This window comes from Sturnira hondurensis, unplaced genomic scaffold (assembly GCF_014824575.4).
Source record: "Sturnira hondurensis isolate 20B ecotype Veracruz unplaced genomic scaffold, ASM1482457v3 Scaffold0002840, whole genome shotgun sequence".
In the NCBI taxonomy this organism is placed as follows: Eukaryota; Metazoa; Chordata; class Mammalia; order Chiroptera; family Phyllostomidae; genus Sturnira; species Sturnira hondurensis.
This window is the reverse complement of record NW_028075471.1, coordinates 31822929-31848532: the sequence shown is the minus strand read 5'-3', so window position 1 is coordinate 31848532 and position 25604 is coordinate 31822929.

The following is a 25604-nucleotide window of genomic DNA, read 5'->3' as shown; positions in this document are numbered from 1 at the left end:
TCACCAGGGAGAACAGTCTTCGAGGGGCTCTAACCTCTCAGGCTGGCTCCGGGCCCAAGGCTCCTGCACTCAGAAAACAAATCCAGATTCAACTTTTAAACATTTATAAAAATGAGAATGGTGATATTTTTGACCTGCTGCCAACTTGTTTAACCTTTTCTCTCTCTCTCCCTCTCTCTCTTTTTTAAAAACTCAAATTGCTGGAATATGGTGTATGAGATTTCAGAGCCAACATTTTTTCCCCCTGTTGGAAAAAAGTTCCCCAGAGTGAGAAATTTTGTGTCAGGTTTTAGCCACGAAAGGATACAGCTCTCTGTCAATGATAAAATGGCAACTTTCTTCGCATAATGTGACAATTTATGCCCCCTGGCATCTTAAGGTGTTAACAGGGCTGAGGGGCATAAATTCTCCTCCTGTTAAGACAGGAGTGGACCCCACAGCCTCAGCCGTGCCATCCCGTGTGGCTCTGGTCGGAGAAGTAAAACCAAAGCAAGAGCAGATGCTTAAGTACTTTTTAAACCGAAGGCTTTGTGGAGCTGTTTTCGCTTAAAGACGGAATAATTTGAAACACCTTCCCCTCTGGTTCATCTGCTTGGGCAGCGGCAAAAGCAGCTCCGCGGGGGCTCCGGCTCTCGCTGCTTGCAAGGTTAGTCCAGCGCAGGGCGAGCGTGGCCCAAGCTGCCCTCGCTTGGCCACAGGTTTCAGAAGACATCTGAAAATCATTGTGCGAAACCGAAAAGTACAAATTCACCACCGCTTGACTCTCTTGAGTTGAGTCTGATATTTCCTGTTTTGAAGGTTTCCTTGGTAGCCCACACGTCGGCTGGGAAACACCAGCTGGTCTAAGTGACTCGGATTTATAGACCCTTTGATCAATTATCTTCCCCAATTTCTGGATAATTGAGAGGAGGGTTAAGCCATTCCCTAATGTAAATATAAGACTTAATTAAAAAAAAATTCAGCTTTTTCACAAGTGCTGTAGACACAGGGCCCTGCCTTTGTTTTCCATATTACATTTGCGATAGCAGTGGGGATCCTTCCCCTGGCGCTGTGCAGGGAAACTGAACAGGAAATGCTGTCAATGACAGCCTGAGAGTAATGGTGTGCCTTTTCTAAGATTCTCCCTCTTTGTGAATTCATTTAATTTGTCCTATCCTTAGGACCTTCGGAAAAGGGAATAGCAAAAGTGAAGTAGCAAAAGCAAAGAAGGACAGGTTGAAAGCGATAGTACTAATTTTCATTAAGCTGTTGTATGATATTTCCTTCTTGATAGATATTCCAAAGTGATGTTAGGGCTTTCAGGGGTGTCCAACCTGTGGCATTTCTGGGCCACACTGGGAGAAGAAGAGTTGTCTTGGGCCACACATTGAATACATTGTGACATGTAATCACCAAAAAATCTCCTAACATTTTAAGTAAATTTACGATTTTGTGTTGGGCTGTGTGTTGGCCACTCCTGCTTATGTCATAGACATTCAGACTTGCAATACGTAGCTGAACAGTTACTCCACAAAGTTCATGGTTTTGAGACATTTGCGTGTCATGTTCTGATGGAGCTTAACAAAAATTTCCATACCGGTCCTGACAGTTTTTGAATGAAAATCCTCCTTTAGCATGAATACTTCCAGGACAGGGCACTTACCATGTTGAAGGGCAGACTAGTTTACTGTTAGTTCTAGTTGTAGGGCGCTGCTTTTTACCAGTGAGGTCTGTTTGTTCAATTAATGAATTGACAGTTGTGAGCACTTTGCTGACACATAGATGACTGTGAGATGGTCTTCAGTTCTGTGGAAGTTCTGGCCTAGTTCAGTGTTCCTTAACCTTGTTCTCATCCCTCTAGTCCTACTACATGGAATTTCAATACCACAGATATACTGTGTATCTGGTTATGTGCCATGTATACACACCTTTTGTTTGACAATAAAAAGTGAGTTTTTTATCTTCAAGAGCTGTTTCTGTCCCTGAGGGGTAGCACCTTTACAGAGAATGCATGGTCTCGTGGGCATGACAGACACTTGAGCAAGGAGCTCAGCCCTTATACATGCACCAGAGTACCCTCCCCTCTGTTCTCATTCTCTGCCCTCTCTGGCTGCCACACCTTGCACATACTTTTAGACAGACTGTATTATACTTTATTTTAATTATTTGTTTAGCCATAGGTAGTGGATCAAATGAGGCCTCCCCCTCGCCCATGGTGTGTCCACTAGGAATCTGTGAAATGTAACCTAATTTGGAATAAAGGGTCTTTGCTGAATATAATTAAGAATTTCAGGAGGTGTCATCTTGGATTATTCAATAACAAGTGTCCTTAGAAGAGAACTGCAGAGGGAGATTTGATTTGGACACAGAGGAGAGGCCAGGCGAGCTGCAGACCAAGATCGGAGTGATGTGGCCATAAGCCAAGGAATGCCAACAGCCAGCAGAAGCTGGAAGAGGTTCTTTCTCCTCCAGCACCTCTGTAGGGCGTGTGGCCTCACCAAAACCTTGATTGATGACTTGTAGTAGGACTTTAAGAGAACAAATCTGTATTTAAATTTTTTTTAAATTTATTTTTAAGCCCCCAAGGTGGTAGTAACTTGTTATCACTGTCACAGGAAATAAATACCCACCCTTTTTCCACTCTGCCCTGGTCTACTACAGGCACAGTGTCTTGTTCATCTGTGTATCCCTAGTGCGTAGCCTGGTGACTGGCATGTAGTAGGTGCGCAGTTTATGTTTGTGCGGTAGGAAGAGCGAGTGGGAAGGGACTCCGAGCTTACCGCCTCTTCTGCTAAATGGAAGTACCCGAGGGCTGTGACCATGTGCACCTTCCCTTCTCCCCACTCTCCCCAACAACCTTGTCCACTGCAGGCTAAACAGTCCCGTATCTTATATCTCTATGTTTATAAACATACATTTTAAAAATGTAGAACTGTTAAAAATACAGACACATGACTTTATATGAAAGTGGATAATATGATATAGGTTCTTCTGCTTTTTTTCCTTATTAAACAGCGAGTCATGGGCATCTCTCCCTGTCAATAAATGTAGCTACGCATCATCGTTTTAATGGCTACCTGAGTTCCATTGTGTGAATTACTATAATTTATTTAACCCATCTCCTACTGATGGATGCTAACGTCCTTCTTAAAATGGAATAGCTATGTCAACATAAGGCACTGCCAATCTGGCCGTACCAATACAGGGGAATTAATACTGCTTTTGACTTGAACATTACACTTATTTTAATGTGGCCGATAATCTCATTAGCTTTGTGAGGTAGTTGCTATCTTCTTTTGACCCTGTAATTGACTAAAACTGCTGTCTTTTAACCTCAATGGTTATGAAGTGAAGTTCTCCTCACTTGTGTTTGAGTAATTGATTATATATATTCAAAATAAAATTCATGTGAGATTTTCATGCACCCATAATTATAGCTTAGGCATGGTCTTGTTTCTGCTTTTAAATTGAGCTTATAGCATAACATTTTTCTTATGCTATTGATTTTTATTTAATTTAAACTTTTAGGACTTTAAGGTTTTATATTTCTCCTTGTTTATTATTGGGAAAACATGGATTTTCTTTTATCATTTTAACCCGCTGAGATAATGCTGGAAGTACACTTCACACTCCATCATTCATACTGAAAAAGCGGGTATTTTATTTTTCTTCTAGGTTAGCATTGCTGTGTTGACTAGCACAAGGCGGAGATGGAAGTCTAATTCTTACCTCAAAAGCCTTCCCTGCTGGTTGATATTAGATCCCTAGTGGGCATCCTGTCTTCCTTTACTCACCGCCCAGACGACAGCCCTGGCAGAGTGTGCTGGCTTTTGTCCTGGCCCATCCTGCCCCTTACTGTGTTGTCTTCCCTGTAAAACACAGGACAGCACCTGATGGGGAACTTAAGAGGTTTCCAACAAATGCTCGTTGTTTTGAATTGAATTGTCCCCAAGAATCTAGTGACTTGTATACGGGGCATCCACACAGTCCCTTCGCAAGCAGCACTTTCTCTGGCCTTTGCTCCTGCGTTAGCTACTCAATCATCCATTCTGGGATTCGCAAGAGATGGATGCCATGCTCACTGGATGATATTCATTTTACCCCTTTCTTGAAAATCACGTTACAGGAGGAACAAAACAATATCTGAGTTTCACATGTCACTTTTGAGATCCCACGGGGCTACCTGTGTGACTTGTTGCTCACAGGGTTTGTTGTGATGGGTATCAAGTGGTGGTGGAAGGAGGTCGGCTTGGTCCCAACTCACCCTGTAGGGCAGAGCAGGTTCTTCTTGCAGGGAAGGTGCTGGGGGTGTCCCGTTTACTGCAGAGGCTCAGCCGAGTGGGTGAAGCAGGCACAGTGTTCAAAAGGGTGGGAGGAAGAAATATCTTGCCTTGGTTCTGGCATATACTCAACAAGGGGGCCATGGGAAACTGAAGGGGTTGCCAACCAGGAGGGTGACAAGCTGATGTGCCATGCAGATCCTCAGCTCTCATCCAGGGTCCCATGCAGCTGTGGTGCGGCTTGACCTTCAGCAGGAGTCAGACCATCTATGGACCCCTGAGCAGAAACCCAGCCCTAAAACTGCAGGGATGGAGATGGGATAGGGTGGGCCCTCTGTTCAAGCTCAACATCAGGTACAGATACCACATCGCCAGAAGGGGTCACTGCAGGAATGGGTAAGTGTCACAGGTTGGGTTCCCAAGGAAGTAGATCCTGAGGAGCAAATCAGCATGTGGGGGTGTTTATTTGGGAATGGCCTCATAATCAATATCTGCTGAAGGAAGAGTCAGGAAAGGGGGTCAAGCAGATAGAGAACTTAGCTGAAATGCTGTCCTAACAAAGGCCTTCACTGTCTCCATGGGAAACTTGAGAGAACCCCGCAGACTTGTTCTGAATTGGAGGGGGGGTCAGACCTTTCTGTCCCCACATTGATCAGTCATTAGATGGTGCTGCTGCTGCTGCTGGAAGGAAGTGTGACTTTGGGGAGAAAAGTGTCACTTTTCTTCAACAGAAGCAATTCTCAAAGACGGCTAGCAGCTCAGGGGCATCTTTTAGCCATAGTCCCAGCAGCTGGGGAAGTAAGTCCTTCTTTCCTAAAAGGTAGTCTTGGGAGCACATCACAGCATCCACCACACTAAGTTATGACTTGGGGAAACTGAGTGCTCAGCGGCCATGAGTGATAGGACTGGGACATTAGAACATAAGAGAGAAGACACAATGTTAATGTTAAATACCACTGGATTTATGGAAGGGAGGCCAGAGTGTGGGAAGGAGTAAGCAAGAAGAGGAGGAACTGGCCAAGACTATTTGAACCCCTCTGAACCCAACTGCTCTTGAGAGGGAAGGGGGCTGAAGGGAGAACAATGGTGGCTGAGTCTATGTAGGTTAGGGGATCGGCAGACCCAGCTGGGAGAAGCCGAGGGAGATGGGTGGAGAAGTGGAAGGACCTCTGTGGGCATCTGTGGGACGTTCTCCTGTTCATTCTAGCAAGTCTTGTGCATCGTGACCCTGGGGCTCATAATCCCATGAAATGTTCCAACGGTCAAGTCTGCTCATCACGTGCAAATATGCAATTTTAATTCTAAGGGGCATTTGTCACAACATTGGTACAATTACATTCCTGAGGCCCATATTAAAATTGTTTTTTGTGTGTGAGATTCCCAGTGTGTTGTTCCAGCCATTTTGTGTTTTAAGACCAGAGCAGATTTTAATTAATTAGTTAATTTTTAGAGAGACGTGTCCCCTCTCAATATAGCTCAAAGTAGCTTATAGGAAGAATAGAAAAATCGTTTAGATTGAATCCAAGAATAGAAAATTCCTAATACCAAAAAAGAAAACCCTTTCCCTTTAAAAATGAAGTGAGTAAGCAGTGGGGAACTCATATGAGAGCATGTTTCAATGTCAGCATTTAATGTCACAACATTTAGCTCATCTTGGCAAATTATGAGATTTTTCTAATTCCTCAAGTATCATTAAACAGCTGTTGTTTCTTTTCTAAATAATATTGACTCGGCCCCCGCCCCCCCTCTCGGACAGTCTAGATTTCAATAGCTTGACTCTTCAATGCCATGGCATTCATTTCACTTTCGAATCCCTTCGCAGATTATGGATGTCCACTCTTCATGTGGGGGTGTGACTCCGCATGAAACGGTCAGGAGTCTGCTGTTCGTGAAAAGACTCAGCTGTACCGGCATATGGACAACACACTTCCAAAATGGGGTTATTTCATAATTGCATCAACTCTGTCCAAGAAAAGAGAGCACATTCAAATTCCCTGTAATTCAAACCATTTGTGAGCGGAGCCTTCCATCCGGGGCTGGGGAGGACCGGTATCATGGAGAGATTGTTGCGTTCTGAACTGTCCACGTCCACCTGGTTTGAAAATCGCCTTCCGGTCTTGGTGCTCCGGGCAGGGAAATGGGAGGAAGACAGGCTTTCCAGGTGGGGGCAATGAGATGCGGCCCCGGGCTGGGCGCGGGCTGTGTCCACGTGCTGAGATGCGTGTGTTAGTCATCTGAACACTTCCACTGGTCAGTCCAGAGACTTGGTGCACATAGGATCACCAGTTATTTGTGTGGCTTCTTATTCCACACAAATAACTGGTGATCCTATGTGGGTGGAGGCAGGCATGGCAGGGGACAGTGTGACTCAGGAAGAAAAAAAACGAGAGTTCAGGAGCTGGAGAAAACTAGTCTGCCTCTCATTGCTGGCACATTACTAGGCTTAAGTGAGTCTTCTTCTGGACATCAGCTTCCTTGTTTATAAAATGGTCATGCACACACACACTCACCTTGAATGATGGTGGTGAGAATTAGAAATACTACATCTAAAGTGCTCAGCGTACTACCTGCCCACGGTAGATACTCACTACATGGCAGTTGTTATTGTAGTTAGCTATTACTTACTAGAGTGTACGAAAAGGGTCTTTCTGTACAATCTCAGCCCTTCCCATGCTCATCTTATGCTCAATCTGTAGGCAAAAATGGCTCACTGACAGCATCCATCTTTCCATTCACAAGTCATATGAAATATATAGCCTTTTTCCTAACAGATTCCCAAAGGTCTGCTAGGTTTCCTGGCAATGAGACAGCAATTCAGGCCGGTCCAGGTATAGAACAAAGCCGTGCCAATAGCCACATTCCATGCACAAAACACTCCCCAACTGGGCCATACACATGGCAGCTGTGTGTGCCAGCCTCTCAGGCCTGGCTCACCAGGCAGCTGCAGAAATTGCTTCGAACATGGGGTTATTTATGGCATAACCAACCCTGACTTTGGCCTAGCTCTTGTTCTCATTTCTTAAATGATAGTATTAGTGCTAGGGAAAGACATGCAATGTAGGAAACTGAATTCCACAGACAAACGTTGCCAGGTGCAGGCTCACCAACGTGATTGCACTGGACCTTGTCGGTTTCTTGTCGGCTCTGGGGTGGCAATAACTGCTAAGTGAAGACAGTCCATAGCACATCGGCCACGGCTGGGCAATAGTTCCAGGCTCTGGGGTGGCAATAACTGCTAGTGAAGACAGTCCATAGCACATCGGCCACGGCTGGGCAGGGAGCAGCAGTGTGGTTTTTCTGTGATTCTGAAGTCGTGAGAGCTCTCGGCAGGGTATTCTGACTGGGGATAACCTTAGAAGTCAAAACAAAATGTACATAAAAGAGTACCTATGACTAATTTCTAACTTTTGCCTCTTAATTTTCCCTTTATCTGAAGAAGCTTAGCTGGGTGGAATGATGTTTTATTCTTAGCTTTCTCTAATTTTCAACTCAAATTAGCAACTTACTGGAACCACATTTAAAATTTAATGCATCTTACAGATTTTTCTGATCCAAATTTTCTCCATCCCTAGTCAATCTAGTGTCCTTTTGTGGTGGGAAAAGGGAAGGAGGTGTGTAAGCCTTGGCATTGAATTTAGGAGAAAGAGCCAGTTGGAGAGGGGGGGACTTTTCTAGTTTTCCTTTTGCTCCAAGTCCTTAATGCCCTATGGACCAACTGAGAAAGTAGGCCCACAGTTGGCCCAGTTGGATTTAAATCAAATATATTTTTAAGCCATGCCTTTGAATGGTCATCTGCTTCCTCAGGGACCTTGGCTCCGGTGATGGCGGGATGCCAGGAGATGACGTATGGCTTGGGTTGTGCCCGTGTCCCTTTTTACTTTTATATCTGTGTTTGTACCTTATTCAATCCTTCAGTCAGTCCAAGGAATATTCAAATATTTATTCACCTCTACTCCTTGATATACTCTGCCCTAAACACTGGAGAAATAGCAATGACTTTCTTTTGTGGTAGCTCTGCGAAAAGGGTGTTGTGATATCCAGCAAAAAATTGCCAGCTCTTATTTGATTTGCAGGTGAATTACTTGATGAAATGTGTGCTGTAGATTTTAGGCCTTTTAAGTTATAGACTCGGTGTTACATGCAGGCAATTATAGAAGAAAGTTAACACCTTGAATTTCTCCTCTGGATACAGGCATTCAACCATCATTGGTAGGGGGCAGGAAAAAGTACTGATTTAAAAATTTTTTAGTTATTGATTTTTAGAGGAGGGAGAGAGGGGGAAGGGGGAGGAAAAGAGAGGGGGGAGAGAGAGTGAGAGATTGAGCTTCGATGCATTCATTAGTTGATTCTTGTATGTGTTCTGACTGGGAATCAAACCCGCAACCTTGGTATATCAGGATGATTCTCTGATCAACTGAACTACCTGACCAGGGCCATAAAATACTGATTTTTGTTCTTTAGAGTCACAAAAGAAAAGGTTAACCTCAGGAGTATACTAAGGAAATTTATCCACATCCACATAATATCCACATTACAGTTACTTAAGGATAGTTCATTGTTTTCTCATTGACATCCCCAAAGTGTCCCGTTCTGTGTTATCTCTGAGATAATGCAAGAGAGAGAGAGGCCACTCATTTAGGATAAGCTTCCTGAGTGTACATAGCATTATTGCTTACTGCTTCTCTTCCTGGTTCACAGTTCTTCAAATTTCCTTTGGAAAAGCTTCCTTTCTCCATATTTACCGTGCAATGGGGGTAGAATTTTAACTCCCATAAAATTTCATGGTAGAGTCCTAATCGGCTTAAGCCAATCACTGTATCTGTTTTCCTCTGGCTACAGTATTGCTTCACGGAGAGACCATTAATTCAACAATATCCATTCCAATGGGGGAAAACCTCCACTAGGATTTCTGTAACAGAGAGTTTCCGTTCTCTTCTCCATGGAATTTACTAGACTGCATGGTGTGAGTGTGTAAGAATGGAGATGAACATTCATTTTGTGATCCCAGGGAGAGTCCTTAGTTTCAAGAGTGAGGCAGGGAGGAGAAGGCAGGGGAGCTAGAGGATAAAACCAAACTACAGATGGAAGAGCAGAGAGATGGAGGGAAGCCAGATAATTGCTGATACTGTTTGAGCTGCTAGATCAAGCCTTACCTGAAGTTAGAATTATCTCTGGACTTTCCAATCATGTGAACCAATACGTTTTCCCCCTTTTTTTGAGGCACTGTGAGTTTGAGTTGGTGTCAATTATAACACATAGATGGATGAAAGAGTCTGAACAGGTACCATGGATTTTGAGCTCTTCTTGAATTTTCATCAGACACCTCCCTATAGTGAGAAAAGTAAAATGCGTTCCAAAGGCACTCATATATGCAGGCCACAGGGGAATTATATACGTCTCCGCTCAAACAAATTAAGAGCTGACTGTGATAAGTGGCTGGAGTGGCAGGGAGCAGTGGAAACCGAACCTATGCATGAGTGCCTAAGGCATTCGAAATTTATTTTTGGTTATCTATAATTTTCTTAAAAAGCCCCCACGCTCCTGGATATTTTCAAGAAACTCATCTTTTAGAAGAACACTCCCAGGACTAGGTTTTCCCCTGTGTCCCGTGTTCCCCACACTCACAGGAGTTCGTTCCTGTGCAGGACCCTCGTCTAGCGGTTGCAGGTCCACACTGCTGGGCTGCACGAACAGGGAAGAAAGATGTTTGTGAAGGAGCCAGGAAGAAGGCAGGTTGCTTGTGCCAAGAATGAAGTGTCTTTTATGTTCTTTGATAACTTTGAGATTTCCCTTTCCTATGCCTTTCTCCTCGTCTATTAATGAGCATGAACTACATCCTGGCCTTTAATCATTGATATCATTTCATATACACTTTTTCATTATCCTCATCTCTCTTTTGCTTCTACGAACATCTGTTTTGCAGACACACTCTTTGGAATCGAGTGTATACATGGCAACTTTCCCCATCTCTGAGCCACGGAGCTAAATTTCCTATGCACCTTCAAGCATTAAATTGAAAATTAAGCTAAATGTACCATATTTTGTTATAATTACAGTTTAGAAAAAAATCCCTGTTAATTAGGTATCCCAGAAAGTTATGTGGTCCATATGCGATGGAGGAATTTATAGTCCTCAGTAATAAAGTTTGGTAATAAAGGGATGGTGATGAGTGAAAGGGACAAATGTAAATTAACATTCCCCCAAATAAATCATACAGTTTAGAAAACTGGGCCATTCATGGCAACCACATGCAACCAGCAATAATTGCCAGTTTTAAAGAGTCTGATTTTAGCTTCTTTTAAAAAAATTTTAAAAACAAATAGACATGATTTGAAGTTTAATATTCTGGTATCATTTAACAGTCACAGGGCTTCTGAGACTGCTATGTTATAACCAGAAATTATTCTAATTATTTTTCATAGAGTCTTGGGCCATGGCCTGGCTAGTGATGGAAATTAGTGAATTTTACCCAGAGAAGGTCTCTTCCTTTGAGGAACTTACTCTCCACAATGTCTGCACCGGTCAAGGTGCATCGGGAACAATCTCCCTTCACTGACCGACGAAGGGTCAGTGGCTGACAACGATGATTGACATCAGGCATGGAGGGTGTTCTCCGGGCTGGAGTCTGCCCTGAACTTTTTACATACGCTAATTCTTTCCCGTTCTCACAGTCTGCGGAGGAAGTGTGTCACCTAAGATTTTTTCAAATGTAAGTATAGAAAATACAAACTATAAATGAGTTAAGCGACAGAGAAATGAACAGTCTGTAGAAATAGCTGTAAAGGCAGAGCAGTGTCAGGGGGGGTGAATGTGTGTCATTTGGCGCCACTAAGAACCTGGATAGTTTGTCCTGTTGCTCAGTTGTTCTCAGTGTGACTTTGTCTTAAGTTGGTGCCCTTCAGGAGCCCAAGATGACTGCCAGTTTCAAGGGTCGAATTCTTTATGTGAACCCCGAGCAGAAGCAGAGGGGACTCACTCTTTTTGTGTCCTGTTTTTTTAGAGCCATCTTTTGCCTTTTTCAGAAGACTTTTGTGGTACGTGGGGAGCAGGTGTTGAGTAGGTAACCCATCAATCACATCAGCTCCAGGTATGTGATACCATTATCCCCATTTTACAGACAAGGAAACTGAACCTGAGAAAGGCTGAGGAATGTACCCGGCATTTCTCTGTTCATAAGGGGTGAGGCTGGGGTTTAAATTGGTGAACGGAGACAGTTTGCTTTCACAGCACATGTTATTCACTGCACTAAACTGCTTGGCCATAGGAAAGACCAAACTACAAATACCAAAATTCCTAACTTTGGGGACTTGGAGTCAGTTTAAGTGAGAGAAATAGGTAAAAATTGTTTTTAGTTTTTCTTATCTTTATTTTTTCCCTTAGAACTGCCTCCTTTTCTTCCCAGGGTTCTGTCCTGGATCCCATAGGCTGATAGGAAAGTATAGGATTCTGGGACAGTCTATGGGAGGCACAATGAGGTTGGCCTTGGAGTGAGGGATAGTTTCCCAGAGGAAGTGAGTTGCATTACCTCTACTGAGATCTAAAGAACAAGGAAGATTAGCCATATAAAATAAATAAGTCCTGGGGATATATTATGTGGCATGGTGGCTATAGTTAATAAAATTGCATTGATATTTAAAATTTGCTGAGAGAGTAGATCCTAAAAGTTCTCATCACAAAAGAATACTGTAACTATGTATGGTGATGGAAGTTGATTTGTGATCATATCACCATATGTACATACATCGAATCATTATCTTGTATACCCCAAACTAATATGATGTTATAGATCAATGATGTCTCATCGGAAAAAGAGAGATTACCCAGGTAAAAATGCATGTTTCAGGCAGAGAGAGCAGCGTACAAACATGGGAGAATGCAGTGCAATTGGACAACTGAAAGTACTTCACAATAACCCGTGTCAAGCGCAAGGGGGGGTGTTCTGGAGAGAGAAGGCTCTAGAGGGAAGAAGAACTGAACCACTGAAGGCATTATGAAGCGTATCAAGGAAGCTGAACTATGTTCTGAGATGAGTGGGAAGTGAGTAAGAATTTTTGGCAGAAGAGGGACTTGATTAAAATAGAAGATTTTAGCAAGATTTTAGCAAGATCTCTGTGACTGCAGGGTGAAGAGTAGATTCCTGTAAAATGAAGGCTGCACGACAAGTCTAAATTAAGTGGAGGAGGAAGACCACTATCTGGCTGATTCAAGCGGTCCCCTTCCCGGCATTACCTGGGGCCTCCCTATGGCTGACTCATGAGCCATTCCCAGTTCCTTCCTTCTTTATCCACATCCCATTTCAGAAACAAAAAAATCCAGACACTTGCTTTCCCAGCCACTCATCTAGGGGTGGTTCTGTGACCCAGTTTGGCTATGGACGGAAAAGAGTTTGCCTTTTTGGTAATAAGAGAGACACATTAGGAGGTTCCCCTGGTGGCTGGAGCCATTTTTGGACCATGAGGTGACATGCTTGAGGATGAATGCCTATATGTAGCAGGAAGATGAGGGCTTGGATCCCTGATGACATCATGAACCTTCAAACTAGTGGGGCCCAGCTACCTCCAAATGTCTTATTCAGCAAGTCACTGTCCTGTTTGTGGATTGAGCCAGCGTTGGTGATCTCTGCTATTACCCACAGCATAAAGCACTTCCGGGCAAGTGGCTGGCATGAATCTAATCCAGCACTTTTCAACCAGTACATCGCAAGAATTTTTAAAACATGTAATACCTGACTGTTTAGTCAGGGGCACTGACCCCTTTTCCTTAGATTGTCAAATATAAAAAAGAAATGACAATAGCCAACACATCTATAGCTTTCCAGTGTGAATGAGTCAAAATTATGCCTATTTTTGTCATATCGGTATAATATATTTTAGAATATTAGTAATTAGTTTGTGTGCCATGATGAAAAAGGTGGAAAATCGCTGATCTAATACAAGAGATTTTTAATTCTCCCTTTCATTTGGATCGTGTAAACACCATTTGAATTCTTAAAGCAAGAGAAGGACGTTTCTAGAGTTCACTTACGACACTGGCAGGTTGGAAGGCAGAGCTCTGTGCAGCTTTCGCTCCCACTGGGATGAAGTGTGTGTGTACAATGCAGTACCTGCTCTGGCCGGCACGGGGAATTCCTGCCAGTGTGGCCTCAGCTCTGGCTGCCCACTCTTGGCGTGGCGTCCGAACGAAGTCTCTTCTGCCTGTGACTGGATCTTCGGCACTGAGAGCAATAGTAGAGAGGACCCACGATGATTATTTTTTAAAAGTACCTCGAAGTTTTAATAAGGCTTCATGTTTGGGGAAAAATATTACTTACAACATGCTTTTCCTTAAAGCAATTTATGTTAATAGAAAAGTGTCCTAAAGAAAAATTAAACACAGCAGTGGGGCATGTTATATTTTTCTCAAACAGACATGGCACTTTTATTGGAATTCTAATGAAATATATACCCATAAAAACGCTTTCCCCGCCCCCTGCCCCCTCCACTTAAACATGGCTGACAGTAGTAATGTGTGGAGCGCCCAAGCCAAGTCCACTGATTAATGTGTCGTCTGATGTCTGCCATCACCTGACAGAATAAAGCTAATCTGAATTGACTGCATGCCACGTTTTTATGACATGGAGCTATTGAAGAGAACAGGAATAATTAACTGGAAATGTAATGGAGGAAGCTCTCTCTGAGCTCGGGCTGTCACAGAGCGGAACACCTGATATGGCTTCCCCGAGCGCCAGCCCCACTGCAATAACACTTTGTATGCTACTTTTTGAAGAAATGGGTGACTCAAGTCGTCCATCAGTGCAATCCATTCTGGAGAGAGCATGACAGCTGTGGCAGGTACAAAACAGAGGTGCCTTGTTCCACTGAGTGACACTAATTATGGGTAAGGGCTTTGTAAACACGCCTCTCTGCTCGGGGGAAGTGAACAACATGCAGTAAAGCACCGGCATAACCAAAATGACGTCTATAAATAAATAGAAAATAACTGGCACTTTTCTAATTGAATGCAGATAGGTAAATAAATCAGGGGGCACTTAAGCCTGTTTAGATACAATGAGTCATTTTCTACTCCTTGACAAAGTGAAAAAGGCAATTGGCTCTTCAAGTTTACCCAGATGTGGCATGTTGGAAAGCCGGCTTTCCCCCTACGTAGCTGCTATCTCCATGAGAAGTGTGCATATATTATAGCACACATATGGGTGTGCATACATGGATTAGTGTGCAAGGCTCTCTCAGCTGAGAAGTAGACTGTATTTTATGACTATTTTATTTTGGGCAATGGTTTGGCATTCTGGCATTTAACCAGAGAAGAAGTGATAAACATGTGCATTATTCACTGAGGCTGGTCCACCAGGTATGAGCTGGATTGGATAAACCCCAGGGGCAATCAGTAGGCTTGCAGGGTTAACCTACACTCACCTGTTGTTTTTGTTGGGCTGTCAGTAAGAGACAACCCTGAATAATAGCTTGGACAAGACGCAAGTCCCTTTCTGTCTCATGTAAAAGTACAGGCAGATGGTTGAGGGCAGCTCTGGTGCTCATGGACGCGGGGGCCACGCTCTCTCTGCTGTGCCACTTCACCATGGCTGGTCCAGTCCTCAGGGACACCAGGGTGAGCACCGTGTTTCTGCAATAGGGTGGAGAAGACTTGACAAGGGTAGTGATTTTTTAAATTGAGTTCTTGGAAGCTGCCACTTGACCCTTGTCATTGGCCAGAGCTCTGTCCTGTGGCCATAGCCAGCTGCAAAGGGGCTGGCGGTGTATCTCTGTTCCTGAAGGTAAAGAATGTTCTTATGGTAAAAAAGAGGCACATGGACAGGAGGGACTACTAGGCAGCTTGCATACTTGTGGTTGAAGAAGAAAGCTGCTCTGTACAACAAGACAACTCCTGGGGCGTGGGTCATGCCCCTTTGCTTCACTTTTCCCCTCAATCCATCATTAAAACCACAAAAAGAGATACTTGGTGGAGGCCAAGAGGCCACCCTGAATGGAAGAACATTTCTTACTCTCCAGGGTGGGGCCATGGGAAGGTCGCTCCGCTTGTTCCTTCCTAAATCCCACTCTCCTGGTGTCTGCATCTGCACTTCCTTCAGCCTGAGTCTCGATCCGTGTTTGAAAAGCAGCTTCCTCTGGGAGTAACGTTCAATGTCTATCAGCTTTTCACAATTTAATTCAGGTGGGTTTCTGAGTTTCTATCTATTTTTTTGAGAGCAGAAGTCTTTACTAGGTGAAAATGAGGTTGGGCCTACCTGCCTAACTTGTGGAGATGAAGGGAGTTATAGTAAATTAGGTATTTAAATATTTGTATGAATTACTTAGGATTTTGCTATTAGTAGCCATGGGCTAAAAATTCTGTTGATCTAGATTTTTTTTAAAGGACCGTTTTCCCTGTCCCTGGGGTCTTTTTTCATCTAATCAATTTAAAAAATAATGAAAAAGGTATTACTCCAAATTCTTCCTTTCTTTTCCTGCTAAATTTTTATCTCTCTAGTTTAGAAGATATGACTTCATGTGCATGAATGCATGTCAGTTAGAAAATGTTCTTGCAGGGCAGGGAGTGAATGTACTGGAATTATTCTGTGTATGACAAGAACTAAGTAAATACAGTGTTGTGCCAGGAGTTCACTGTGGAAGCAATTGCTTGGAATAGCATTTAGTGCCACTCTATTTAAGTCAGGGCTTTCATTGAAGAATTCTCGGAAGTGGCTACAACACGAAAGGAAGGAGAGATTCCTAAAGTAAAAGAAGAGAGCGTTTTGGGGAGTTATGAACTGAAGGGGTGGGGAGCAGAATTTGAACTCACATAACTGCATTCAGTACATGCCGACTGACAGCAGCAGAGGAGGCCAGTGTGGGGGAAGGAGCCTGGGTTTGGGGGTTCTACAGTGAAGCAGCTGATAGCCTTTATTGAACACCTTCTGCACGTCATGCATTATGCTGGGTGTCTTGCATACATACCTTCATTTAGTCGTCACAACAAGCCTGGGAAACAGTGCACGAATCTAGTTTTACAGATGAAGAAACTGACACTAAAAGAAATCAAAGACTGGGAGTCAAAGCCGGGGCTTAAATATGCTCTCCTGGCTCTCACAGGCTGTCTGCTATTCCACGTTGGGTTACGACCTAAGGGAGGCAGAAAAGAAGAGCCCGTGAGCTGTTTTAACCTGGGTGTTCTGCTCACATAACCCTCACATCTCCCACTCCCACCCCCCATCCCCCTACAATCACCCGTCACCAAGGCTGGGCCAGCTGCTGTGCCTCCAGGACTGGACATGGCCTCTAGCAGCTGAGTAGGCCAGGGATGATGGTGCACCATCAGGATCATTAGTGGTTCTTGGATATCCCCACTTCCTAGCAGATGGGACAGGCCTGAGAATTCTAGTGGTTAACCAAGGCGTGTTGTTTTCTTTTTAGGCATTGTCTTGGTTCCCAATTAGCCAGGAGTTTTGTTTTGCCTCGAAGTCACGAACATCCCAGCTGTCAAAGACTTTCCTTCCCAAACATCTGCAGCCATTCTGCTCTAGGCCATGAGCTCATCTGATCTCTTTCTTCAAGCTGCCTCGCATTTGACCTGGTTTTGTCCGTGAGACCTTCAGTGAAAGGCTCAGTGGTAAAGTGGTATTTGTGAGTCAGTCCTCCCTCTGAGTCAGAAATAAAATATCTTACAATGCTATGGGGCCACCCTGTAATGAGACCCAAAGGCCCCTTCCCCTTTAGTTCTTCTGGGATGCAAACGGACTTGTGATATATATGTATTTGGGGTCTGCTTTTGGTGAGAGTGAGGACAGAACCTCAGAGCAGTCAGATGGATTCATGAATCCATTTCTCTTCTTCCTTCCCTTCCTCATTCCTTTTTCTCTTCCTTCATTCTGTTGACTTTCTACTTACTTCAAAATGGTAAAACCTAATTATTCCAGGAGAATTTATATTTCTCTTTACTATTTGATCAGGGAATTTATTCCTAAGATTAATACTGTTGTTTAGTAAAACTGTGTCAGAGTGGAAAAATACTGGGTTGGAAGGAGGGACAGAAACTAAACTAAAAACCAAACAAACCAAAAATATTTTTGAGTGGTGGCTTGACAAATTGAGAATTGAGAGATCTTGGGCAAGTGACAAAGTCTATGAAACTTCATTTCCTTAAAGGAAATGTGAAGACAGCCAACCCGTGTTGCTCTCCCCACAGAAGTGTTCTCAGACACTAGTGGAATAACCTGCGTGCAAATGCTTTGTGAACTACGCTGTGTGCCACATACATGATTCACAGTTTAGGTTCTGGTTTGGGTCGCGTCTAGGAGCAGTGCTCACATGGTGTGACTTGGGAAAATGATTTATCTCAGTCGTTCTCAACCCGGGGGTGATTTTGTCCTGCCCTAAGGATATTTGACAACATTCCGGAGGTGCAGTGCTACCAGCATCCAGTAGGTAGAGGCCAGAGGTGCTGCATTGACATCCTACAATGCACAGGACAGCCCCCACCATAAAGAGTTGTCTGGCTCCGACGTCAATCATTCCAAGGTTTAAAAAACCATCTGCTTTACCTTAATAAACCTCAGGGTTGTTGTTGTTGTTGTTTTCATCTTAAAGCAACACAGAAGTGATAGCAACTGCACTATTGCACAGAGTTGTGCCGGTTGAGTAAAGTAGCACACCTAAATCCTAGCCCAGAGCCCGGCATGTGTTAAATGCTCACAGAAGCCTGTTTCATGCTCGGAGCTCCTGTAGCTGCTCTCCCAGAACCCTTCCCACTTGTTTGCAATCCTGAACCATCAATCCTTCCTAACTTTACATGAGTAAATATTCATCTGGATTTGGCTGCCTAGTAGTCATTCTGTCTCTTCTAGAACACCAGTTTTCTTCTGAGAATTACTTGACCCCAATTATGTGACGGCTTGGTGGGAACATAAATCCAGATGCTTCTCTGTCAGGAAGCAAAAGGGGTCACCTCGCTCCTCTCCCTACCTTCACACAACTTGACCTTGGCCAGTCTGTCTCTTCTCAGACGTTGACCCTGGATTGTAAGAAACAGTGGTGAAAACATGCAGCAGCATGCTGGCCTTAGGGTCTGTGCTGCTCCTAGTATGTCTGCTTCCCTAGGCCACAGAGCCCCTGGGCCCCCGTGGTTTCCACTGCCCGTTCATCAAGCTCTGCTGGACTCAGTAGGGTTCCCACAGGCTTCTAATACATTCCCAGCATTGGTTCTGGTGGTGGCACACAAGACGTTTGACTGATGTCTTACTGTCTATGACCCAACCAACAGAACCACAGGACTGCGTGTGTTATGTCTGTTTGGGAAAGGAGATGGGCACGGGGCATGGATTGGCAGCCTGGATGGCAGCAAAACAGGGAAGAGCTTCCAAATGTGTTTCCCAAATAACAATGCAGCGATATTCAGTTCCAAGTTTTACAGCTCACATTCCTTATCAAAGTAGACGTTGAATCTTCCTCCTCTAGCCAAGTCCTTATCTATAAACACAAATCAGCAAAGTGTTGTAGTTCTGTCCTGTGGTGACACGTTACATTTGGCTGATAGAATTGGGCAACAATATGACTTAGAATATTGATTTAAGCAAATTCTCAGAAGTACATGGTGTATTTATTGTAAAACACACATTTGAAACTATCCTTTTCCTCCTTGTCTTTCGTGTTTGCCAGGCTGTATATTAATATTTGTATAGAATAGAAACTTCCATTTTTGTGTCCATCTGGGAGTCCAGCCAAGCAGTGATGTTGATTGAATAGTGGCTAGTACAAGGAAGAACAATCGATATATTCACTAACTGTTGTTTTTAGGTTGTTTTTCTGGATTGGATGTGTGACTGTTTGGAAAAAATATCTGATGAGCTTCTCTTGTTTTGAAATAATGACTTAATAACAAATCACACTTGTTTAGTGGTTTAAAGTTGTCAGTTTTATGTTTACAAAGAATATTGTGCTTATATCTTTTTCATTATAAATATAACCTATGAAATTGAAGTGTGTGTGAAATTTAAGAAACTTCTATTTTCTAAGGGTACAAAGATAATAATTGAAATAGAAATTCAGAGTAGCAATTCTTTTTTTAAAGATTTTATTTTTATTTATTTTTAGAAAGAGGGGTAGTGAGGGAGAAAGAGAGGGAGAGAAACATCAATGTGTGGTTACTACCTCTTGAGTACCCCCCCGACTGGGGACCTGGCCTGAAACCCAGGCATGTGCTCTAACTGGGAATCAAACCAGTGACCCTTTGGTTCACAGTCTAGCATGCAATTCACTGAGCCACAGCCAGGGCCAGAGTAGCAATTCTTGAATCTGTTGGTTATCCTCAACAGACAGAACTAGCAGTTATGCCATGTTTAGGTTAGATAGCATGATCCATAGTTAATATGCATTTGTAAAGTCAAATTATGTATTTACCTGTGCCCATGGTGGTAGTTACCATCTGAACGATTATTGAGAAGAGGCATAAGATATAAAACCAGATAAATAAGCTTTGTAAATGTTTTGCAAATAAAGTTATTAAGTCTCTGATGAGGCCAGTTAGAATTTCAACACTTCTGAGGCTCAAGTTTTTTTGTCTATAAGTTGGGATTATAATAGTAACTATTTCACTGGTTGTTTTAATGATAAAATAAGATCATATGTATACAGAGTTTTAATATTATTGGAAGAATTCAGTTACAGACAGAGATTTTGTAATTTCTAATGCGGGGGGACAGGGAGAAAACATTTTGTTTTCAAAGTTAATACTCTGCCAAGGATAAAATCAGCCAAGCACTAGGAGCAGCTACTATGTGCCACTTTGGGTCAATTAAAAGAGGAAACGTGTCATGAGTGACATCTCTAGAGGAGTCACATATTTCAGGGTAAAATCTAGGACTAGAAAGACCTTGGTCTTTTCCATCATTAGCGACATGATGAGGACATTTCACTGTCCATTTCTCTCTTCTCTCTCTCCCCCTTCTCTTGATCAAAGCAATCATTTTATCTCCTTTAAAATATCAGTTTTGACCACCCTTCTCTCTGATGCTTTCTATTCTTTTATCTAGGTTATTCTATTATCTTCACTCCAGTGATTTTTTGACCATATCAAGACCTCCGATCCCTTGATCCTACAACATTTTTCACTCTCCATCACCCTCTTCACTTGGGCACATAGCAGTGCCGGCCTCTGTACTCACATTCTGTGCTTTCTTCCCTGCGGCAGTGGAGGCTGTGACCATGCTTCGCTGGTGTTTGGGATCTCATCCTCTCACCTGTGCTCCCATCATCCCCCTTCCCTCATGTTTTATCAGTTCTTCCCTCTCTACTTGATTCTTTCCATCAGCAGAAGAACATGTTCTGGTACCTTCTTTCTTTGCCTACTTTCTCTTGATCCCACCTATCCCTCCACTCTCTTTGCTCCCCTTCACAGCCGAATTTATTGACAGTTGTCTTTATTTGCAGTCTCTATGTCCTCATCTTCTGTGCCCTCTTCCACGTACTCCAGCTGTCTGCAGCCCCTCAACTGTACGTAACTTCTCTAATCAAGACGGTCAACGCCGGTTGCCAGTCCGATTGTATTCTCGTTTTACCTCTTAGCAGCGGTCAACTCTGCTGACCACCCCTTTATGAAGCCTTTTTTCTCTCTTGGTTTACTTGTGTTGTTTTCAAACATTTTTGCTCTTACAGCCCCTAAAAGAATTTTGTAAAATTTTGTAGACCCTTGAACATTTTTAGAGTTGACGTCTATATTTTTCACCATAAGTTTAAATAGTTGCTAGGGATAGAATTTCCAGTATCTTATAAATATTGACATCTTAAAACTGTTATATTGCTCTTATTAAATGTGCTCAGTGGAATCTAAACACCATAGAAATTTGATACTATCAACCATTTAGAAAATACACAGACTTCTTTAACAGTTAGAAATTATACATTGTTCCTTTTTCCCCTTGAATTTATATTTCCATCCAACTTTCTTCACAATTTTTCCATGTAATATATTTGACCATTCTACCAACTTCTCTGTAACTAAATTGTATTTATAAGTTGAAAATAAACTTTGAAAAATTCCTTTTACTGTAAGGCTCTATAAATTAATACACTTCTTTTAGATTTAGTTATCATTACAGTTACTTACTTACATACTTGGTCAAAATAATATAAGTACAAAGTCTGTCCAGAAGGTATCCAGCCATGTACTATGAAAAATAGAGACATTTATTGAAGAAGATACAAGAAACATTGTACAAAGGACAGTGATGCCTCAGTTCCTTTCAAAGTAGGCACCTTGGGACCTCACACAGTTCTGCCAGTCACCATCAGCTGCCCTCTCCTATTTTCCTAAATCTCATTGATGGCCTGAACTCTCTCACCTTTCAAAGGTGATTTTAGTTTTGGGAAAAACCATAAATCACAGGGCACCAAATCTGGGCTATAGATGGGCTGAGTCACCTGGGTGATTTGATGTTTTCCCAAACAACTCTGCACAAGATGTGATGCATGAGTGGTGCATTGTTGTGCTGAAGCTTCCAAACACCAGTTGCCAATAGCTTCGGCCTTCTGAATCATCTGAATAGTTTCTGTGGAGGAATGTTCAAGCTTACCTCGAAATTTGATGCAGGTTCATTGCTCTACTCAGTCAATCATTTTGAATGTGATGGCCACACAGTACCCATACTCAGTCAATGGTGTCTACCACCTCCACTGACTAGTATGGTGAAGTCATCATTGTTCACACATGTGCATTCCAGTCCACTCTCCTTGGCTGCCAGGATACACTGATGTCGCACAAACCATTCTCATGATATTAACAATGGCTGGGCTTTTTCCAGATAGACCTCGTATTGCATGTTACGAGGAAATTTTGATGGAGAGTATCAATCTAAAAAGAAAATTTTACTAAACACAAATTCCTATGAATTGGTTAGGGCTTATCTTTTTTACCAACTAGGTCATATATCTTTGGATACTACCACTTATTGTTATAATGAGACAGAATTCAGCATCAGTTTTCTTTGTCATCTTTGCTCTTCTTTCCCTCCTCGGAGATGTCATCATCAGGGCTCGTCTGGAGGACTATGACACCCCTGTGCCACCTCCCTGCTTTCACTAGGCACCCTCCACCCACCCAAGGGATCCATGCTTGACAATGCAAAGGATCTTTTAAAAATATCAGTCAGGTCATATTGCTGAAACACTGTATGAAAAATAATCCCAGTTCTTTATCGGCATCTACAGGGCTGTATGGACCTTGCCTACCTTTTGGATCCAAAGTTCACATTTGCATCTCCCTTGCTCACCGAACTCCAGCCACACTGTCCCTCTTTTTCTCCCTAAACATGCGAAGCTTCCTTTTTTCTCAGGGCCATGCACTTGCCATGTCTTTACTGTAGAATTCTCTTCTCCCAGGCTGTCCCATTTCTCTCTAATTTTTCTTCCTCAGACATTGGCTCACATAGTATTTCCTTTTAGAGGTTTTCTCTGACTGCCTTCCTCTCTATCCCATTATTCTGCTTTTTGTATCATGTATCTTGTTAGAAATGGATTGTTTCTGTTTTTATGGCTGTAAGCTCCCTGAAAGCAGAGATCTTTTTTGTTTTACTTACCTCTCTATCCTAATGTCAGAAATGTATCAAACACATAGCAAGTGCTCAATACATATTTGTTGAATGGATGCAGAAATTTTCACTGTGTTTGCTAAGGCATTTATTTATTTATTTATTTATTTATCTTTTTAATACAGGGTCTTGTCCCGGTGGTTTCTCTAGGGAAGAGTATTGACTGCCATCTCATCCCACAATTGAGCAGTGACCTGGAACTATATAGCTGGTATCACAGAGCAGCAAACAGTCATGGGCTTTGGGGCCAAATAAAAATTCACAAAGATTTAACCCCAGAACTACCAGTGTCCAGCTCTCTGAGCTCAGACAAGTTATATCACTTTTTATATCTTCATTTCTTCACACTTAAAATGGAAGCAATAACTTGCAGGACTGTGGTAAGAGCTGGAAGTAATACAGGTAAGTGACTATTACGTAGTAGACATTCAATTAATGGTACCTGTTACATTATTTTTATTGTTGCTGAATTATTATTGTTATTGCCCAATCTAGTTCCTCTAGAATTGCTTTTACTGGCCTAGCTTAAAGCCAGTGTCAGGCTGGGGTAGGGTAATGAAATCCTGCTCTCTGGCCCCAAGGTAGGTAGACTCTGGGGAGCCTTGCAACGGTGGGGCAGGACTTCTCTGTTTGCAAATCTCCCTACAAATCCAGGCTGAAGCTAGTCTTCATCAGACACCATCTTTTTCCCTTTCCCTGTCCTGATTTCTTTGCCCCGTATCAGTTTTCCCTGGGAGCAGTACCTCAATCAATGATGTGTGTGTGACTCCCCGTTGCTGTGCAGCCTGGCTGGGGCAACAAACTTTTTGTTCCACCAGAAGACACTTACAGGGTTTACTAGCCTAGCAGCTATTTTTTCTACTAATGTCCAGTCCATCAGTTATATTTATTTGCTCACAGTCAGAGCCTTATTTAGAAGTGAGAATCACCCTGATATCTTTGCATTAGTTTAATCATGGTTGAAGGAGTTATTTATTATTAGAAGAAGAAAGAATGGAAAGGAGAAGCAATTACTTTTCTCAGTAGAGAAATATGAGACAAGGCTCTAGAGCTTAAACGTCAAGGCCTTTCTATCTTCCAGTGACGTGTAAACCTGTGGTGGGTCAGGTCCTGGCCCGAGCCTCAGCAACCCTGTATTCAAGCTGCCGCTGCTGCTCACAGATGAGCTGCAAGACCTGGGAAAAAATACTCAGCATCTCTCTGCCTCATTTTTGTCAATTGTAAAATTAGAAAAAAATAATAATCAGATCTGTTGAAAGAAGTAAATAAAATCTCGTATGTGAGAGTTTGGTAATTATAAAACACATCCTAAAGGTGAGGTGTTTGAGATGTAAAAGTGAGATTCTGGCTAGTTTAGGAATTGGAAGTGAAGGCATTAAGGTCCCAAGTGTGAGCCTCCTTAAATATGTAGAATTAGGGAAAAGTGTGTTAGTCATATGAATTGCGTTTTAAATAAATTATTTTTATGAAAAGCATCTATTTTATACTTAAATAAAAGTAGAGCAAGGCAGGAGTACTGTGTAAATGATAAAATGTATGCGTGTTGCGTATATCGATTGCAGCTCCAGTGATTTCTGAGAACTATTTAGGGGAGTTAAATTAATAGTATTTCATAGGATTTATTAGCTGTAAAAAGTCCCCCAGAGCTGCCTACATAAGGCTTTAATTATTCAAAAATTGCTCTTTGGCACCTTAAACATTGACAAATCTGGAAGTAAGAAATCAAACACTTTCCTGGTGGCAAAAAATAATTTTTTTGTGTGCAGGAAGCATCAATGAAAACGGGCACCCCAGAGTGTGAGGAACCCAAAGTTTAAAGGTAAGTAACTTAGATACCTGGGAATGAAGGAAAGAAGTACTTCAAATGGTTTAAGACAGTTGCAGAAGCAAAGAAATAAACGACAGGAGACAGAATGCTGAGTAAAAAAAAACAGGAGCAGGAAGGTTAACAAGAGTGGCCGACATTGATAACGAAAAACCAGGCAATGCAAAGAGACCCGGGTGGCCTCAAAACCTCCAACAAAACAAGGGCATGCTGGGAGGCCAGGCCTGTAGCACAAACTGGCCTGCAGGGGGCGCTGTGAACCACACCCTCCTCAGCACCTCCTACAGGCAGCACTGGACCTGGTAATGTGTCAGCACTGGACCTGGTAATGTGTCAGGATTCACCCTCCGCGCAGATGCCACACAAGAAATGACCTTGTTTTTCTATTGTCATTAGAGAAAATAAAAGGCTTACCTTCTTTACTTGTCCTCTGGCAGTTGGTACACCCCTCCCCCAGGAGGCCTATCTTTAACATTCAGGACAAAGACTGCTACTTGAAGTGCCTCTTTTGGTCCCCTAGGCAGTTGTAAGCCCCTTCTCTCTGCTTCTGCACCTCTCTCCTTACACTTGTCTGAAGACACTGGACTCGGGTGTTTGCCCAGTATTCACCCACGAACTCGCAGAGGGCAGGCCACCTTCACCACCTCAGTGCTTCTGACTTGATCTGGCACACACTGGTCTTGCAATGATGAATCATAAAAATCTGCTCAAGAAGGTAGGGAGAATCTTCTGAGACTGCACAATTTTAATGGATCAGTACTTAGATGATTAGGACACCAGCTATTGCAAAGACCCACGTTGCCACTTATCCTTTTGAGTGTGCCAGCCTTTGCTCTGGGCAGCGGGGGCCTTTATAGTCAATAATAAAGGTGCAGATGACAGTGGGTAACCTTGGGTCACGCCTGCTCGGTGCCAGGAAAAAGTGCTAAGGGCATTACACTTACTA